The sequence below is a fragment of the Ascidiella aspersa genome, chromosome 8 (genome assembly GCF_963924565.1).
Source record: "Ascidiella aspersa chromosome 8, kaAscAspe10.2, whole genome shotgun sequence".
Classification (NCBI taxonomy): Eukaryota; Metazoa; Chordata; class Ascidiacea; order Phlebobranchia; family Ascidiidae; genus Ascidiella; species Ascidiella aspersa.
In genome coordinates this window covers 17,152,965-17,169,184 of record NC_139454.1, presented here as the reverse complement: position 1 = coordinate 17,169,184, position 16,220 = coordinate 17,152,965, and the positions used below count along the sequence as shown (strand labels likewise).

The window sequence follows — 16,220 nt, the reverse complement described above, 5'->3', positions numbered from 1 at the left end:
TATGTAAAGAACAGTAAGAAACCTTTAACCAAAGCAGTATTACCAAATATGCTAAAGCAGACCTGGGCAATATATGGCACGCGAGCCGGCCCGCCAAGCGATTTAATCCGGCCCGCGGCCTATTTTTGCTAAAATGCATATAACCAAACAAGGGCGAGTTTCTACCGTTTGGTTCACGGTATCTTCAACAGTCTTCCCGCAAAACCTATTTTTAGCCTGTTTTTAACAAACTAAGTTGTAGTAGGATAGTAAGAAATCTTCAAGTAAAAGAACAGTTTTAAATAAAACCTAAAATGTAAAATTGACAGGAGCGGGATTCGAATCCGCGCCTCCTGGGGAGACTGCGACCTGAACGCAGCGCCTTAGACCACTCGGCCATCCTGCCTTGTTTGTGGAATAATAAGAAATCTTCAAGAAAAAAAACTGTTGTAAATGAAACCTAAAATGTAAGATTGACAGGAGCGGGTTTCGAACACGCGCCTCCATGGAAGACTGCGACCTGAACGCAGCGCCTTTGACCACTCGGCCATCCTGGCTTGATTGTAGAATAGTAGGAAATCCTCAAGTAAAAAAACTGTTGAAAATGAAACCTAAAATGTAACATTGACAGAAGCGGGATTGGAACCCGCGCCTCTAGGGGAGACTGCGACCTGAACGCAGCGCCTGGTTTAAATAATAGTGACAAATTTCAAGTAAAAAAACTGTTGAAAATGAAACCTAAAATGTAAGATTGACAGGAGCGGGTTTCGAACACGCGCCTCCATGGAAGACTGCGACCTGAACGCAGGGCCTTAGACCACTCGGCCAACCTGCCCTGTTTGTCGAATAGTAAGAAATCTTTAAGTGAAAACACTGTTTAAAATGAAACCTAAAATGTAACATTGACAGGAGCGGGATTCGAACCCGCGCCTCCAGGGGAGACTGCGACCTGAACGCATCGCCTTAGACCACTCGGCCATCCTGCCTTGTTTATGGAATAATAAGAAATCTTCAAGTAAAAAAACTGTTGTAAATGAAACCTAAAATGTAAGATTGACAGGAGTGGGATTTGAACCCGAGCGTACAGGGGAGACTGGGAGCTGAACGCAGCGCCTTAGACCACTCGGCCATCCTGCCTTGTTTGTGGCATAATAAGAAATCTTCAAGTAAAAAAACTGGTGTAAAGAAACCTAAAATGTAAGATTGACAGGAGCGGGTTTCGAACACGCGCCTCCATGGAAGACTGCGACCTGAACGCAGCGCCTTAGACCACTCGGCCATCCTGGCTTGATTGTAGAATAGTAGGAAATCCTCAAGTAAAAAAACTGTTGAAAATGAAACCTAAAATGTAACATTGACAGAAGCGTGATTGGAACCCGCGACTCTAGGGGAGACTGCGACCTGAACGCAGCGCCTGGTTTAAATAATAGTGACAAATTTGAAGTAAAAAAACTGTTGAAAATGAAACCTAATATGCAACATTGACAGAAGCGGGATTCGAACCCGCGCCTCCAGGGGAGACCGCGACCTGAACGCAGGGCCTTAGACCACTCGGCCAACCTGCCCTGTTTGTCGAATAGTAAGAAATCTTTAAGTGAAAAAACTGTTGAAAATGAAACCTAAAATGTAACATTGACAGGAGCGGGATTCGAACCCGCGCCTCCAGGGGAGACTGCGACCTGAACGCATCGCCTTAGACCACTCGGACATCGTGCCTTGTTGTAGAATAGCAAGAAATCTTTAAGTAAAAAAATGGTGTAAATGAAACTAAAATGTAACATTGACAGGAGCGGGATTCGAACCCGCGCCTCCAGGGGAGACTGCGACCTGAACGCAGCGCCTTAGACCACTCGGCCATCCTGCCTTGTTTAGAATAGTAGGAAATCTACAAGTAAAAAAACTGTTGAAAATGAAACCTAAAATGTAACGTTGACAGGAGCGGGATTCGAATCCGCGCCTCCAGGGGAGACTACGACATGAAGGCAGCGCCTTAGACCACTCGGCCATCCTGCCTTGTTTGTGGAATAATAAGAAATCTTCAAGTAAAAAAACTGTTGTAAATGAAACCTAAAATGTAAGATTGACAGGAGCGGTATTCGAATCCGCGCCTCCAGGGGAGACTACGACATGAACGCAGCGCCTTAGAGCACTCGGCCATCCTGCCTTGTGTGTAGAATAATAAGAAATCTTCAAATAAAAAAACTGTTTTAAATGAAACCTAAAATGTACGATTCACAGGAGCGGGATTCGAACCCGCGGCTTTAGGGGAGACTGCGACCTGAACGCAGCGCCTTAGAGCACTCGGCCATCCTGGCTTGTTTGTGGAATAATAAAAAATCTTCAAGTAAAAAAAAGTTTTAAATGAAACCTAAAATGTAAGATTGACAGGAGCGGGATTCGAACCCGCGCATCAAGGGGAGACTGCGACCTGAACGCAGAGCCTTAGACCACTCGGCCATACTGCCTTGTTTGTGGAATAATAAGAAATCTTCAAGTAAAAAAACTGTTGTAAATGAAACCTAAAATGTAACATTGACAGGAGCGGGATTCGAACCCGCTCCTCTAGGGGATTGCGACCTGAAGGCAGCGCCTTAGAGCACTCGGCCATCCTGCCTTGTTTGTGGAATAATAAGAAATCTTTAGGTAAAAAAACTGTTGTAAATGAAACCTAAAATGTAAGATTGACAGGAGCGGTATTCGAATCCGCGGCTCCAGGGGAGACTGCGACCTGAACGCAGCGCCTTAGATCACTCGGCCATCCTGCCTGGTTTAAATGATAGTAAGAAATCTTAAAGTATAAAAACTGTTAAAAATGAAACCTAACATGTAACATTAACAGAAGCGGGATTCGAACCCGCGCATCCAGGGGAGACTACGACCTGAACGCAGCGCCTTAGACCACTCGGCCATCCTGCTTTCTTTGTAGAATAGTAGGAAATCTTCAAGTAAAAAACTGTTTTAAATGAAACATTAAATGTTACATTGACAGGAGCGGGATTCAAACCCGCGCATCCAGGTGAGACTGCGACCTGAACGCAGCGCCTTAGACCACTCGGCACTCCTGCCTTGTTTATGGAATAATAAGAAATCTTCAAGTAAAAAAAACTGTTGAAAATGAAACCTAAAATGTAACATTGACAGAAGCGGGACTGGAACCCGCGCCTCTAGGGGAGACTGCGACCTGAACGCAGCGCCTTAGACCACTCGGCCACCCTGCCTTGTTTGTGGAATAGTAGGAAATCTTCAAGTAAAAAAACTGTTTTAAATGAAACCTTAAATGTAACATTGACAGAAGCGGGATTCGAAACCGCGCCTCCAGGGGAGACTGCAACCTGAACGCAGCGCCTTAGACCACTCGGCCATCCGGCCTTGTTTGTACAATAGCAGGAAATCTTCAAGTAAAAAAACTGTTTCAAATGAAACCTAAAATGTAACATTGACAGGAGCGGGATTGGAATCCGCGCCTCCAGGGGAGACTGCGACCTAAACGCAGCACCTTAGATCACTCGGCCATACTGCCTTGTTTTTGAATAATAAGAAATCTTTAAGTAAAAAAACTGGTGTTATGAAACCTAAAATGTAAGATTGACAGGAGCGGGATTCGAACCCGCGCCTCCAGGGAAGACTTCCCCCTGAACGCAGCGCCTTAGAGCACTCGGCCATACCGCCTTGTTTGCAGAATATTATGAAATCTTCAAGTAAAAAAACTGTTGAAAATGAAACCTATAATGTAAAATTAACAGAAGCGGCAAGCCAACATGTACTCAGCAAGCCAACATGGGGCGAAGCCGAAGAAGGTCTCACCGCAGACATGGGGATCCTGTCGTCCTACTTCAAGAATTGGAGACTAAAATTAAGCATGGGGAAAACTATGGCCACAATGTTCCACCTAAATAACAGGGAAGCCAAGCGTACTACAAACATCCCAGTCAACAACACGTTGTTGCAGCATAATGCTCCCCACATACTTCGGGGTCAAGCTTGACAGAACGCTGACGTTCAAGCATCACGTCGACAGCGTCAGGGCGAAGGCAACCGCTCGCATTGCGCTTATACGCCGCCTGGCCGCTAATGCATGGGGAGGCTCAACTAAGGTGCTGCGTATATCTGTCCAGGCACTGGTTCTATCCGCTGCTGAGTACTGTGCCCCTGTGTGGTGCCGAAGTAGCCACGCTAAGAAGGTGGACACTACCCTTAATAGTGCGTTGCGTGTCATATCCGGCTGCCTACGTGCCACGCCAACCGAGCAGCTGTCCGTGCTGGCCGGCATAGCACCGCCTGACATCCGCCGAGAGGCAGCGACCCTAGCCCTCTGTAGAAAAACGCTCTGCAACAAACAACATCTACTGTACAGAGTTCTCACTAATAAGACTTGCCATCAACGCCTTAAATCGAGGCACTCCTTTGCTGCCCAGGCAAAGACGATGCTACAGGTTGTCAGAGATGGCATGTCCAAGGACACCTGGGTAAAGAACCGGTGGACGAAGAGGTGGTCAACAGCACCACAAACAAGATTACATCGCTACATAGACAGCCCTTATGAAGTAACAGGCCTGGACCTTCCACGGCGACAGTGGGTTAATCTTAACCGCCTCCGCACTGGAGTCGGCTATTTCGGAGCGTCGATGCTGAAGTGGGGCTTGACCGACAATCCAGCTTGCATATGTGGCGCCCAACACCAAACTGTGGACCACATCGTGGAGGAATGTACCACCTACCATCCACCCCATGGGGAACGAGGCCTCAGAGACCTCGACAATGACACTCTGAAATCTCGTCAACAGAGCTCCGTGTTTGACAAACGAAAGAAGAAACAGAAGCGGGATTTGAACCCGCGCCTCCAGGGGAAACTGCGACCGGAACGCAGGGCCTTAGACCATTCGGCCATCCTGCCTTGTTTGTGGAATAATAAGAAATCTTGTAAAAAAATGTTTTAAATGAATACTAAAATGTAACATTTACAGGAGCGGGATTCGAACCCGCGCCTCCAGGGGAGACTGCGACCTGAACGCAGCGTCTTAGACCACTCGGCCACCCTGCCTTGATTGTAGAATAGTTGGAAATCTTCAAGTAAAAAATTGTTTTAAATTAAACCTAAAATGTAAGATTGACAGGAGCGGGACTCGAACCCGCGCCTCCAGGGGAGACTGGGACCTGAACGCAGCGTCTTAGACCACTCGGACATCCTGCCTTGTTTGTGGAATAATAAGAAATCTTCAAGTAAAAAAACTGTTGTAAATGAAACCTAAAATGTAAGATTGACAGGAGTGGGATTCGAACACGCGCCTCCATGGAAGACTGCGAACTGAAGGCAGCGCCTTAGACCACTCGGCCATCCTGCCTTGTTTGTGGAATAATAAGAAATCTTCAAGTGAAAAAACTGGTGTAAAGAAACCTAAAATGTAAGATTGACAGGAGCGGGATTCGAACACGCGCCTCCATGGAAGACTGCGACCTGAAGGCAGCGCCTTAGACCACTCGGCCATCCTGGCTTGATTGTAGAATAGTAGGAAATCCTCAAGTAAAAAAAACTGTTGAAAATGAAACCTAAAATGTAACATTGACAGAAGCGGGACTGGAACCCGCGCCTCTAGGGGAGACTGCGACCTGAACGCAACGCCTGGTTTAAATAATAGTGACAAACTTCAAGTAAAAAAACTGTTGAAAATGAAACCTAATATGCAACATTGACAGAAGCGGGATTCGAACTCACGCCACCAGGGGAGACTGTGACCTGAACGCAGGGCCTTAGACCACTCGGCCAACCTGTCTTGTTTGTCGAATAGTAAGAAATCTTTTAGTGAAAAAACTGTTGAAAATGAAAATTTAAATGTAACATTGACAGGAGCGGGATTCGAACCAGCGCCTCTAGGGGAGACTGCGACCTGAACGCATCGCCTTAGACCACTCGGCCATCCTGCCTTGTTCTAGAATAGTAGGAAATCTTTAAGTAAAAAAATGGTGTAAATGAAACTAAAATGTAACATTGACAGGAGCGGGATTCGAACCCGCGACTCCAGGGGAGACTGAGACCTGAACGCAGCGCCTTAGACCACTCGACCATCCTGCCTTCTTGTAGAATAGTAGGAAATCTACAAGTAAAAAAACTGTTGAAAATGAAACCTAAAATGTAAGATTGACAGGAGCGGTATTCGAATCCGCACCTCCAGGGGAGACTACGACATGAACGCAGCGCCTTAGAGCACTCGGCCATCCTGCCTTGTTTGTAGAATAATAAGAAATCTTCAAATAAAAAAACTGTTGTAAATGAAACCTAAAATGTAACATTGACAGGAGCGGGATTCGAATCCGCGCCTCCAGGGGAGACTACGACATGAACGCAGCGTCTTAGAGCACTCGGCCATCCTGCCTTGTTTGTAGAATAATAAGAAATCTTCAAATAAAAAAACTGTTCTAAATGAAACCTAAAATGTAACATTGACAGGAGCGGGATTCGAATCCGCGCCTCTAGGGGAGACTACGACATGAACGCAGCGCCTTAGAGCACTCGGCCATCCTGCCTTGTTTGTGGAATAATAAGAAATCTTCAAGTAAAAAAACTGTTTTAAATGAAACCTAAAATGTAAGATTGACAGGAGCGGGATTCAAACCCGCGACTCAAGGGGAGACTGCGACCTGAACGCTGGGCCTTAGACCACTCGGCCATCCTGCCTTGTTTGTGGAATAATAAGAAATCTTCAAGTAAAAAAACTGTTGTAAATGAAACCTAAAATGTAACATTGACAGGAGCGGGATTCGAACCCGCTACTCTAGGGGAGACTGCGACCTGAACGGAGCGCCTTAGACCACTCGGCCATCCTGCCTTGTTTGTGGAATAATAAGAAATCTTCAAGTAAAAAAACTGTTTTAAATGAAACCTAAAATGTTACATTGACAGAAGCGGGACTGGAACCCGCGCCTCTAGGGGAGACTGCGACCTGAACGCAGCGCCTTAGACCGCTCGGCACTCCTGCCTTGTTTATGGAATAATAAGAAATATTCAAGTAAAAAAAACTGTTGAAAATGAAACCTAAAATGTAACATTGAAAGAAGCGGGACTGGAACCCGCGCCTCTAGGGGAGACTGCGACCTGAACGCAGCGCCTTAGACCACTCGGCCATCCTGCCTTGTTTGTGGAATAGTAGGAAATCTTCACGTAAAAAAACTGTTTCAAATGAAACCTAAAATGTAACATTGACAGGAGCGGGATTGGAACCCGCGCCTCCAGGGGAGACTGCGACCTGAACGCAGCGCCTTAGACCACTCGGCCTTCCGGCCTTGTTTGTACAATAGCAGGAAATCTTCAAGTAAAAAAACTGTTTCAAATGAAACCTAAAATGTAACATTGACAGGAGCGGGATTGGAACCCGCGCCTCCAGGGGATCAGACTGCGACCTAAACGCAGCGCCTTAGACCACTCGGCCATCCTGCCTTTTTTTGAATTGTAAGAAATCTTCAAGTAAAAAAACTGGTGTAATGAAACCTAAAATGTAAGACTGACAGGAGCGGGATTCGAACCCGCGCATCCAGGGAAGACTGTCCCCAGAACGCAGCGCCTTAGAGCACTCGGCCATACTGCCTTGTTTGCAGAATATTATGAAATCTTCAACTAAAAAAACTGATGAAAATGAAACCTATAATGTAAAATTAACAGAAGCGGGTTTCGAACCCGCGCCTCCAGGGGAAACTGCGACCGGAACGCAGGGCCTTAGACCACTCGGCCATCCTGCCTTGTTTATGGAATAATAAGAAATCTTCAAGTAAAAAAATGGTGTAAATGAAACTGAAATGTAACATTGACAGGAGAGGGATTCGAACCCGCGCCTCCAGGGGAGACTGCGACCTGAACGAAGCGCCTTTGACCACTCGGCCATCCTGTCTTGTTGTAGAATAGTAGGAAATCTTCAAGTAAAAAAACTGTTGTAAATGAAAGCTACAATGTAACGTTGACAGGAACGGGCTTCGAATCAGCGCCTCAAGGGGAGACTGGGAGCTGAACGCAGCGCCTTAGACCACTCGGCCATCCTGCCTTGTTTGTGGAATAATAAGAAATCTTTAAGTAAAAACACTTTTGAAAATGAAACCTAAAATGTAACATTGACAGAAGCGGGATTGGAACCCGCGCCTCTAGGGAAGACTGCGACCTGAACGCAGCGCCTGGTTTAAATAATTGTAACAAATCTTCAAGTAAAAATACTGTTGTAAATGAAACCTTAATTGTAATCGCGACAGGAGCGGGATTCCAACACGCGCATTCAGGTGAGACTGCGACCTGAACGCAGCGCGTTAGACCACTCGGCCATCCTGCCTTGTTTGTGGAATAATAAGAAATCTTCAAGTAAAAAAAATGGTGTAAATGAAACCTAAAATCTAAGATTGACAGGAACGGGATTCGAACCCGCGCCTCTAGGGGAGACTGCGACCTGAACGCAGCGCCTTAGACCACTCGGCCATCCTGTCTTGTTTGTGGAATAGTAGGAAATCTTCACGTAAAAAAAATGTTTCAAATGAAACCTAAAATGTAACATTGACAGGAGCGGGATTGGAACCCGCGCCTCCAGGGGAGACTGCGACCTGAACGCAGCGCCTTTGAGCACTCGGCAATCCTGCCTTGTTTGTCGAATAGTAGGAAATCTTCAAGTAAAAAAATGTTTTAAATGACACTTAAAATGTAACTTTGACAGGAGCGAGAGTCGAACCCGTGCCTCCAGGGGAGACTGCGACCTGAACGCAGCGACTTAGACAACTGGGCCATCCTGCCTTGTTTGTGGAATAATAAAAAATCTTCAAGCAAAAAAACTGTTGAAAATGAAACCTAAAATGTAGCATTGACAGAAGCGGGATTCGAACCCGCGCCTCCAGGGGAGACTGCGACCTGAACGCAGCGCCTTAGACCACTCGGCAATCCTGCCTTGTTTGTGGAATAGTAACAAATCTTTAAGTAAAAAAACTGTTTAAAATGAAACCTAAAATGTAAGATTGACAGGAGCGGTATTCGAACCCGCGCCTTCAGGGGAGACTGCGACCTGAACGCAGCGCCTTAGACCACTCGGCTATCCTGTCTTGTTTCTGGAATAATAAGAAATCTTTAACTAAAAAACAGTTGAAAATGAATATTAAAATGTAACATTTACAAGAGCGGGATTCGAACCCGCGCCTCCAGTGGAGACTGCGACCTGAACGCAGCGCCTTAGACCACACGACCATCCTGCCTTGTTTGCCGAATAGTAAGAAATCTTTAAGTATAAAAACTGTTGTAAATGAATCCTAAACTGTAAGATTGACAGAAGCGGGATTCGAACACGCGCCTCTAGGGAGACTGCGACCTGAACGCAACGCCTTAGTCCACTGGGCCAACCTGCATTGTTTGTGGAACGATAAGAAATCTTTAAGTAAAAAAACTGTTCAAAATGAAACCTAAAATGTAAGATTGACAGGAGCGGGATTCGAAAACGCGCCTAAAGGGGATACTGCGACCTGAACGCAGCGCCTTATATCACTCGGCCATCCTGCCTTGTTTGTGGAATAATAAGAAATCTTTAAGTAAAAAAACTGTTTAAAATGAAACCTAAAATGTAAGATTGACAGGAGCGGTATTCGAACCCGCGCCTCCAGGGGAGACTGCGACCTGAACGCAGCGCCTTAGACCACTCGGCTATCCTGTCTTGTTTGTGGAATAATAAGAAATCTTTAACCAAAAAACAGTTGAAAATGAATAATAAAATGTAACATTGACAAGAGCGGGATTCGAACCCGCGCCTCCAGTGGAGACTGCGACCTGAACGCAGCGCCTTAGACCACACGGCCATCCTGCCTTGTTTGCCGAATAGTAAGAAATCTTTAAGTATAAAAATTGTTGTAAATGAAACCTAAAATGTAAGATTGACAGAAGCGGGATTCGAACACGCGCCTCTAGGGAGACTGCGACCTGAACGCAGCGCCTTAATCCACTGGGCCATCCTGCATTGTTTGTGGAACGATAAGAAATCTTTAAATAAAAAAACTGTTCAAAATGAATACTAAAATTTAACATTGAAAGGAGCGGGATTCGAACCCGCGCTTCCAGGGGAGACGGCGACCTGAACGCAGCGCCTTAGACCACTCGGCCATCCTGCCTTGTTTGTGCAATAGTAAAAAATCTTTGAGTTTAAAAACTGTTGTAAATGAAACCTAAAATGTAAGATTGACAGGAGCGGGATTCGAAAACGCGCTTAAAGGGGAGACTGCGACCTGAACGCAGCGCCTTATATCACTCGGCCATCCTGCCTTGTTTGTGGAATAATAAGAAATCTTTAAGTAGAAAAAAAGTTTTAAATGAATACTAAAATGTAACATTGACAGGAGCGGGATTCGAACCCGCGCCTCCAGGGGAGACTGCCCACCGAAAGGAGCGCCTTAGAGTACTTGGCCATCCTGCCTTGTTTGCAGAATAGTAGGAAATCTTCAAGTAAAAAGCTGTTATAAATGAAACCTAAAATGTAAGATTGACAGGAGCGGGATTCGAAGCGCGCGTCCGGGGGAGACTGCGACCTGAACGCAGCGCCTTAGACCACTCGGCCATCCTGCATTGTTTGCAGAATAGTAGGAAATCTTCAAGTAAAAAAACTGTTTAAATTAAACCTAAAATGTAAGAATGCCAGAAGCGGGATTCGAACCCGCGCTCCCAGGGGAGACTGCGACCTGAACGCAGCGCCTTAGACCAATCGGCGATCCTGCCTTGTTTGAATAATGGTAAGAAATCTTCAATTAAACAAACTGTTGTAAATGAAACCTAAAATGTAAGATTGACAGGAGCGGGATTCGAACCCGCGCCTCCAGGGGAGACTGCCCCCTGAACGCAGCGCCTTAGAGCACTCGGCGATCCTGCCTTGTTTGCGGAATAGTAAGAAATCTTCAAGTAAAAAAAATGTTTTAAATGAAACCTAATATGAATCATTGACAGGAGCGGGATCCTAACCCGCGCCTCCAGGGGAGACTGCGACCTGATCGCAGCGCCTTAGACCACTCGGCCATCCTGCCTTGTTTGTCGAATAGTAAGAAATCTTCAAGTGAAAAAAATGTTTTAATTGAAACCTAAAATGTAAGATTGACAGAAGCGGGATTCGAACCCGCGCCTTCAGGGGAGACTGCCCCCTGAACGCAACGCCTTAGAGCACTCGGCGATCCAGCCTTGTTTGTGGAATAGTAAGAAATCTTTATGTAAAAAAATGTTTTAAATGAATCCAAAAATCAATTATTGACAGGAGCGGGATTCGAACCCGCGTCTCCAAGGGAGACTGTCCCCTGAACGCAACGCCTTAGAGAACTCGGCCATCCTGCAGTGTTTGCAGAATAGCAGGAAATCTTCAAGTAAAAAAACTGTTTAAATTAAACTTAAAATATAAGATTGCCTGAAGCGGGATTCGAAGATTCGAACCCGCGCCTCCTGGGGAGACTGCGACCTGAACGCAGCGCCTTAGATCACTCGGACATCCTGCCTCGTTTGTGGAATAATAAGAAATCTTCAAGAAAAAACTGGGGTAAATGAAATCTGAAATGTAAGATTGACTGAAGCGGGATTCGAACCCGCACTCCCAGGGGAGACTGCGACCTGAACGCAGCGCATTAAACCACTCGGCGATCATGGTTTGTTTGTGGAATAGTAAGAAATCTTCAAGTAAAAAAACTGGTGTAATGAAACATAAAATGTAACATTGACAGGAGCGGGATTCGAACCAGCGCCTCCAGGGGAGACTGCCCCCTGAACGCAGCGCCTTAGAGCACTCGGCGATCCTGCCTTGTTTGTGGAATAGTAAGAAATCTTCAAGTAAAAAAATGTTTTAAATGAAACTTAAAATGTAACATTGAGAGAAGCGAGAGTCGAACCCGCGCCTCCAGGGGAGACTGCGACCTGAACGCAGCGCCTTAGACCACTGGGCCATCCTGCCTTGTTTGTGGAATAATAAAAAATCTTGAAGCAAAAAACTGTTGAAAATGAAACCTAAAATAAAACATTGACAGAAGCGGTATTCGAACCCGCGGCTCCAGGGGAGACTACGACATGAACGATGCACCTTAGATTACTCGGCCATCCTGCCTTGTTTGTGGAACGATAAGAAATCTTTAAGTTTAAAAACTGTTGTAAATGAAACCTAAAATATAAGATTGACAGGAGCGGGATTCGAACACGCGCCTAAAGGGAGACTGCGACCTGAACGCAGCGCCTTAGTCCACTCGGCCATCCTGCCTTGTTTGTGGAACGATAAGAAATCTTTAAGTAAAAAAACTGTTCAAAATGAATACTAAAATAAAACATTGACAGGAGCGGGATTCGAACCCGCGCCTGCAGGGGAGACTACCCCCGAAAGGAGCGCCTTAGAGTACTCGGCCATCCTGCTTTGTTTGTAGAATAGTAGGAAATCTTCAAGTAAAAAAACTGTTATAAATGAAACCTAAAATGTAAGATTGACAGGAGCGGGATTCGAAGCCGCGCCTCCAGGGGAGACTGCCACCTGAACGCAGCGCCTTAGAGCACTCGGCGATCCTACCTTGTTTGTGCAATAGTAAAAATTCTTTAAGTTTAAAAACTGTTATAAATGAAACCTAAAATGTAAGATTGACAGGAGCGGGATTCGAAGCCGCGCCTCCAGGGGAGACTGCCACCTGAACGCAGCGCCTTAGAGCACTCGGCGATCCTACCTTGTTTGCGGAATAGTAAGAAATCTTCAAGTAAAAAAAATGTTTTAAATGAAACCTAAAATGAATCATTGACAGGAGCGGGATTCGAACCCGCGCCTCCAGGGGAGACTGCGACCTGAACGCAGCGCCTTAGACCACTCGGCCATCCTGCCTTGTTTGCCGAATAGTAAGAAATCTTTAAGTATAAAAACTGTTGTACATGAAACCTAAAATGTAAGATTGACAGGAGCGGGATTCGAAAACGCGCTTAAAGGGGAGACTGCGACCTGAACGCAGCGCCTTATATCACTCGGCCATCCTGCCTTGTTTGTGGAATAATAAGAAATCTTTAAGTAAAAAAAAAGTTTCAAATGAATACTAAAATGTAACATTGACAGGAGCGGGATTCGAACCCGCGCCTCCAGGGGAGACTGCCCCCCGAAAGGAGCGCCTTAGAGTACTCGGCCATCCTGCCTTGTTTGCAGAATAGTAAGAAATCTTCAAGTAAAAAAACTGTTATAAATGAAACCTAAAATGTAAGAATGCCAGAAGCGGGATTCGAACCAGCGCTCCCAGGGGAGACTGCGACCTGAACGCAGCGCCTTATATCACTCGGCCATCCTGCCTTGTTTGTGGAATAATAAGAAATCTTTAAGTAAAAAAAAAGTTTTAAATGAATACTAAAATGTAACATTGACAGGAGCGGGATTCGAACCCGCGACTCCAGGGGAGACTGCGACCTGAACGCAGCGCCTTAGACCACTCGGCCATCCTGCCTTGTTTGTGGAATAATAAGAAATCTTCAAGTAAAAAAACTGGTGTACTGAAACATAAAATGTAAGATTGACAGGAGCGGGATTCGAAAACGCGCCTAAAGGGGAGACTGCGACCTGAACGCAGCGCCTTATATCACTCGGCCATCCTGCTTGTTTGTGGAATAATAAGAAATCTTTAAGTCAAAAAAAAGTTTTAAATGAATACTAAAATGTAACATTGACAGGAGCGGGATTCGAAACGCGCCTTCGGGGGAGACTGCGACCTGAACGCAGCGCCTTAGACCACTCGGCCATCCTGCATTGTTTGCAGAATAGTAAGAAATCTTCAAGTGAAAAAACTGTTTAAATTAAACCTAAAATGTAAGAATGCCAGAAGCGGGATTCGAACCCGCGCTCCCAGGGGAGACTGCGAGCTGAAAGCAGCGCCTTATAACACTCGGCGATCCTGCCTTGTTTGAATAATGGTAAGAAATCTTCAATTAAACAAACTGTTGTAAATGAAACCTAAAATGTAAGATTGACAGGAGCGGGATTCGAACCCGCGCCTCCAGGGGAGACTGCCCGCTGAACGCAGCGCCTTAGACCACTCGGCGATCCTGCCTTGTTTGCGGAATAGTAAGAAATCTTCAAGTAAAAAAAATGTTTTTAATGAAACCTAAAATGAATCATTGACAGGAGCGGGATTCTAACCCGCGCCCCCAGGAGAGACTGCGACCTGAACGCAGCGCCTTAGACCACTCGGCCATCCTGCCTTGTTTGTCGAATAGTAAGAAATCTTCAAGTAAAAAAAATGTTTTAAATGAAACCTAAAATGTAACATTGACAGAAGCGGGATTTGAACCGGCGCCTCCAGGGGAGACTGCGATCTGAACGCAGCGCCTTAGACCACTCGGCCATCCTGCCTTGTTTGTAGAATTGTGATAAAACTTCAAGTGAAAAAAATGTTTTAATTGAAACCTAAAATGTAAGATTGACAGAAGCGGGATTCGAACCCGCGTCTCCAGGGGAGACTGCCCCCTGAACGCAGCGCCTTAGAGAACTCGGCCATCCTGTATTGTTTGCAGAATAGCAGGAAATCTTTAAGTAGAAAAAAAGTTTTAAATGAATACTAAAATGTAACATTGACAGGAGCGGGATTCGAACCCGCGCCTCCAGGGGAGACTGCGACCTGAACGCAGCGCCTTAGACCACTCGGCCATCCTGCCTTGTTTGTCGAATAGTAAGAAATCTTTATGTATAAAAACTGTTGTAAATGAAACCTAAAATGTAAGATTGACAGGAGCGGGATTCGAAAACGCGCTTAAAGGGGAGACTGCGACCTGAACGCAGCGCCTTATATCACTCGGCCATCCTGCCTTGTTTGTGGAATAATAAGAAATCTTTAAGTAAAAAAAAATTTCAAAGGAATACTAAAATGTAACATTGACAGGAGCGGGATTCGAACCCGCGCCTCCAGGGGAGACTGCCCACGAAAGGAGCGCCTTAGAGTACTCGGCCATCCTGCTTTGTTTGCAGAATAGTAGAAAATCTTCAAGTAAAAAAACTGTTATAAATGAAACCTAAAATGTAAGATTGACAGGAGCGGGATTCGAAGCCGCGCCTCCAGGGGAGACTACCCCCGAAAGGAGCGCTTTAGAGTACTCGGGCATCCTGCTTTGTTTGCAGAATAGTAGAAAATCTTCAAGTAAAAAAACTGTTATAAATGAAACCTAAAATGTAAGATTGACAGGAGCGGGATTCGAAGCCGCGCCTCCAGGGGAGACTGCCACCTGAACGCAGCGCCTTAGAGCACTCGGCGATCCTACCTTGTTTGTGCAATAGTAAAAATTCTTTAAGTTTAAAAACTGTTATAAATGAAACCTAAAATGTAAGATTGACAGGAGCGGGATTCGAAGCCGCGCCTCCAGGGGAGACTGCCACCTGAACGCAGCGCCTTAGAGCACTCGGCGATCCTACCTTGTTTGCGGAATAGTAAGAAATCTTCAAGTAAAAAAAATGTTTTAAATGAAACCTAAAATGAATCATTGACAGGAGCGGGATTCGAACCCGCGCCTCCAGGGGAGACTGCGACCTGAACGCAGCGCCTTAGACCACTCGGCCATCCTGCCTTGTTTGCCGAATAGTAAGAAATCTTTAAGTATAAAAACTGTTGTACATGAAACCTAAAATGTAAGATTGACAGGAGCGGGATTCGAAAACGCGCTTAAAGGGGAGACTGCGACCTGAACGCAGCGCCTTATATCACTCGGCCATCCTGCCTTGTTTGTGGAATAATAAGAAATCTTTAAGTAAAAAAAAAGTTTCAAATGAATACTAAAATGTAACATTGACAGGAGCGGGATTCGAACCCGCGCCTCCAGGGGAGACTGCCCCCCGAAAGGAGCGCCTTAGAGTACTCGGCCATCCTGCCTTGTTTGCAGAATAGTAAGAAATCTTCAAGTAAAAAAACTGTTATAAATGAAACCTAAAATGTAAGATTGACAGAAGCGGGATTAGAAGCGCGCCTCCAGGGGAGACTGCGAACTGAACGCAGCGCCTAAGACCACTCGGCCATCCTGCATTGTTTGCAGAATAGTAGGAAATCTTCAAGTAAAAAAACTGTTTAAATTAAACCTAAAATGTAAGAATGCCAGAAGCGGGATTCGAACCAGCGCTCCCAGGGGAGACTGCGACCTGAACGCAGCGCCTTATATCACTCGGCCATCCTGCCTTGTTTGTGGAATAATAAGAAATCTTTAAGTAAAAAAAAAGTTTTAAATGAATACTAAAATGTAACATTGACAGGAGCGGGATTCGAAAACGCGCCTA

At 45.5% G+C, this 16,220-nt stretch overlaps 36 non-coding genes across 36 annotated transcripts; all 36 read right to left on the bottom strand.

Annotated features, from left to right (window-relative positions):
- Nucleotides 1–302: 302 nt before the first annotated feature.
- On the bottom strand, nucleotides 303–385 carry Trnal-cag (transfer RNA leucine (anticodon CAG)). The gene has a single exon. It is a non-coding gene; the product is annotated as a tRNA-Leu (tRNA).
- Nucleotides 386–453: 68 nt separating this feature from the next.
- Trnal-cag (transfer RNA leucine (anticodon CAG)) lies at nucleotides 454–536 on the bottom strand. Its single transcript has one exon. It is a non-coding gene; the product is annotated as a tRNA-Leu (tRNA).
- Nucleotides 537–882: 346 nt separating this feature from the next.
- Trnal-cag (transfer RNA leucine (anticodon CAG)) lies at nucleotides 883–965 on the bottom strand. The gene has a single exon. It is a non-coding gene; the product is annotated as a tRNA-Leu (tRNA).
- Nucleotides 966–1,183: 218 nt separating this feature from the next.
- Trnal-cag (transfer RNA leucine (anticodon CAG)) lies at nucleotides 1,184–1,266 on the bottom strand. Its single transcript has one exon. It is a non-coding gene; the product is annotated as a tRNA-Leu (tRNA).
- Nucleotides 1,267–1,461: 195 nt separating this feature from the next.
- On the bottom strand, nucleotides 1,462–1,544 carry Trnal-cag (transfer RNA leucine (anticodon CAG)). Its single transcript has one exon. It is a non-coding gene; the product is annotated as a tRNA-Leu (tRNA).
- Nucleotides 1,545–1,612: 68 nt separating this feature from the next.
- Nucleotides 1,613–1,695, bottom strand: Trnal-cag (transfer RNA leucine (anticodon CAG)). Its single transcript has one exon. It is a non-coding gene; the product is annotated as a tRNA-Leu (tRNA).
- A 65-nt stretch (nucleotides 1,696–1,760) lies between these two features.
- On the bottom strand, nucleotides 1,761–1,843 carry Trnal-cag (transfer RNA leucine (anticodon CAG)). Its single transcript has one exon. It is a non-coding gene; the product is annotated as a tRNA-Leu (tRNA).
- A 969-nt stretch (nucleotides 1,844–2,812) lies between these two features.
- Nucleotides 2,813–2,895, bottom strand: Trnal-cag (transfer RNA leucine (anticodon CAG)). The gene has a single exon. It is a non-coding gene; the product is annotated as a tRNA-Leu (tRNA).
- Nucleotides 2,896–3,114: 219 nt separating this feature from the next.
- On the bottom strand, nucleotides 3,115–3,197 carry Trnal-cag (transfer RNA leucine (anticodon CAG)). Its single transcript has one exon. It is a non-coding gene; the product is annotated as a tRNA-Leu (tRNA).
- A 68-nt stretch (nucleotides 3,198–3,265) lies between these two features.
- On the bottom strand, nucleotides 3,266–3,348 carry Trnal-cag (transfer RNA leucine (anticodon CAG)). The gene has a single exon. It is a non-coding gene; the product is annotated as a tRNA-Leu (tRNA).
- A 1,442-nt stretch (nucleotides 3,349–4,790) lies between these two features.
- Trnar-ccg (transfer RNA arginine (anticodon CCG)) lies at nucleotides 4,791–4,873 on the bottom strand. The gene has a single exon. It is a non-coding gene; the product is annotated as a tRNA-Arg (tRNA).
- A 64-nt stretch (nucleotides 4,874–4,937) lies between these two features.
- Nucleotides 4,938–5,020, bottom strand: Trnal-cag (transfer RNA leucine (anticodon CAG)). Its single transcript has one exon. It is a non-coding gene; the product is annotated as a tRNA-Leu (tRNA).
- A 67-nt stretch (nucleotides 5,021–5,087) lies between these two features.
- Nucleotides 5,088–5,170, bottom strand: Trnal-cag (transfer RNA leucine (anticodon CAG)). Its single transcript has one exon. It is a non-coding gene; the product is annotated as a tRNA-Leu (tRNA).
- Nucleotides 5,171–5,818: 648 nt separating this feature from the next.
- On the bottom strand, nucleotides 5,819–5,901 carry Trnal-cag (transfer RNA leucine (anticodon CAG)). Its single transcript has one exon. It is a non-coding gene; the product is annotated as a tRNA-Leu (tRNA).
- Nucleotides 5,902–5,966: 65 nt separating this feature from the next.
- Nucleotides 5,967–6,049, bottom strand: Trnal-cag (transfer RNA leucine (anticodon CAG)). Its single transcript has one exon. It is a non-coding gene; the product is annotated as a tRNA-Leu (tRNA).
- A 1,125-nt stretch (nucleotides 6,050–7,174) lies between these two features.
- Trnal-cag (transfer RNA leucine (anticodon CAG)) lies at nucleotides 7,175–7,257 on the bottom strand. Its single transcript has one exon. It is a non-coding gene; the product is annotated as a tRNA-Leu (tRNA).
- A 68-nt stretch (nucleotides 7,258–7,325) lies between these two features.
- On the bottom strand, nucleotides 7,326–7,411 carry Trnal-uag (transfer RNA leucine (anticodon UAG)). The gene has a single exon. It is a non-coding gene; the product is annotated as a tRNA-Leu (tRNA).
- Nucleotides 7,412–7,627: 216 nt separating this feature from the next.
- On the bottom strand, nucleotides 7,628–7,710 carry Trnar-ccg (transfer RNA arginine (anticodon CCG)). The gene has a single exon. It is a non-coding gene; the product is annotated as a tRNA-Arg (tRNA).
- Nucleotides 7,711–7,776: 66 nt separating this feature from the next.
- Nucleotides 7,777–7,859, bottom strand: Trnal-cag (transfer RNA leucine (anticodon CAG)). The gene has a single exon. It is a non-coding gene; the product is annotated as a tRNA-Leu (tRNA).
- A 497-nt stretch (nucleotides 7,860–8,356) lies between these two features.
- Nucleotides 8,357–8,439, bottom strand: Trnal-cag (transfer RNA leucine (anticodon CAG)). The gene has a single exon. It is a non-coding gene; the product is annotated as a tRNA-Leu (tRNA).
- Nucleotides 8,440–8,507: 68 nt separating this feature from the next.
- Trnal-cag (transfer RNA leucine (anticodon CAG)) lies at nucleotides 8,508–8,590 on the bottom strand. Its single transcript has one exon. It is a non-coding gene; the product is annotated as a tRNA-Leu (tRNA).
- Nucleotides 8,591–8,808: 218 nt separating this feature from the next.
- Nucleotides 8,809–8,891, bottom strand: Trnal-cag (transfer RNA leucine (anticodon CAG)). The gene has a single exon. It is a non-coding gene; the product is annotated as a tRNA-Leu (tRNA).
- A 68-nt stretch (nucleotides 8,892–8,959) lies between these two features.
- Nucleotides 8,960–9,042, bottom strand: Trnal-cag (transfer RNA leucine (anticodon CAG)). Its single transcript has one exon. It is a non-coding gene; the product is annotated as a tRNA-Leu (tRNA).
- Nucleotides 9,043–9,109: 67 nt separating this feature from the next.
- Nucleotides 9,110–9,192, bottom strand: Trnal-cag (transfer RNA leucine (anticodon CAG)). Its single transcript has one exon. It is a non-coding gene; the product is annotated as a tRNA-Leu (tRNA).
- A 369-nt stretch (nucleotides 9,193–9,561) lies between these two features.
- On the bottom strand, nucleotides 9,562–9,644 carry Trnal-cag (transfer RNA leucine (anticodon CAG)). The gene has a single exon. It is a non-coding gene; the product is annotated as a tRNA-Leu (tRNA).
- Nucleotides 9,645–9,711: 67 nt separating this feature from the next.
- Trnal-cag (transfer RNA leucine (anticodon CAG)) lies at nucleotides 9,712–9,794 on the bottom strand. The gene has a single exon. It is a non-coding gene; the product is annotated as a tRNA-Leu (tRNA).
- A 218-nt stretch (nucleotides 9,795–10,012) lies between these two features.
- Trnal-cag (transfer RNA leucine (anticodon CAG)) lies at nucleotides 10,013–10,095 on the bottom strand. The gene has a single exon. It is a non-coding gene; the product is annotated as a tRNA-Leu (tRNA).
- An 820-nt stretch (nucleotides 10,096–10,915) lies between these two features.
- Nucleotides 10,916–10,998, bottom strand: Trnal-cag (transfer RNA leucine (anticodon CAG)). The gene has a single exon. It is a non-coding gene; the product is annotated as a tRNA-Leu (tRNA).
- An 825-nt stretch (nucleotides 10,999–11,823) lies between these two features.
- On the bottom strand, nucleotides 11,824–11,906 carry Trnal-cag (transfer RNA leucine (anticodon CAG)). Its single transcript has one exon. It is a non-coding gene; the product is annotated as a tRNA-Leu (tRNA).
- Nucleotides 11,907–12,124: 218 nt separating this feature from the next.
- Trnal-cag (transfer RNA leucine (anticodon CAG)) lies at nucleotides 12,125–12,206 on the bottom strand. Its single transcript has one exon. It is a non-coding gene; the product is annotated as a tRNA-Leu (tRNA).
- A 520-nt stretch (nucleotides 12,207–12,726) lies between these two features.
- On the bottom strand, nucleotides 12,727–12,809 carry Trnal-cag (transfer RNA leucine (anticodon CAG)). The gene has a single exon. It is a non-coding gene; the product is annotated as a tRNA-Leu (tRNA).
- Nucleotides 12,810–13,330: 521 nt separating this feature from the next.
- On the bottom strand, nucleotides 13,331–13,413 carry Trnal-cag (transfer RNA leucine (anticodon CAG)). The gene has a single exon. It is a non-coding gene; the product is annotated as a tRNA-Leu (tRNA).
- A 668-nt stretch (nucleotides 13,414–14,081) lies between these two features.
- On the bottom strand, nucleotides 14,082–14,164 carry Trnal-cag (transfer RNA leucine (anticodon CAG)). The gene has a single exon. It is a non-coding gene; the product is annotated as a tRNA-Leu (tRNA).
- A 68-nt stretch (nucleotides 14,165–14,232) lies between these two features.
- Nucleotides 14,233–14,315, bottom strand: Trnal-cag (transfer RNA leucine (anticodon CAG)). The gene has a single exon. It is a non-coding gene; the product is annotated as a tRNA-Leu (tRNA).
- Nucleotides 14,316–14,534: 219 nt separating this feature from the next.
- On the bottom strand, nucleotides 14,535–14,617 carry Trnal-cag (transfer RNA leucine (anticodon CAG)). Its single transcript has one exon. It is a non-coding gene; the product is annotated as a tRNA-Leu (tRNA).
- An 820-nt stretch (nucleotides 14,618–15,437) lies between these two features.
- On the bottom strand, nucleotides 15,438–15,520 carry Trnal-cag (transfer RNA leucine (anticodon CAG)). The gene has a single exon. It is a non-coding gene; the product is annotated as a tRNA-Leu (tRNA).
- Nucleotides 15,521–16,220: the final 700 nt, after the last annotated feature.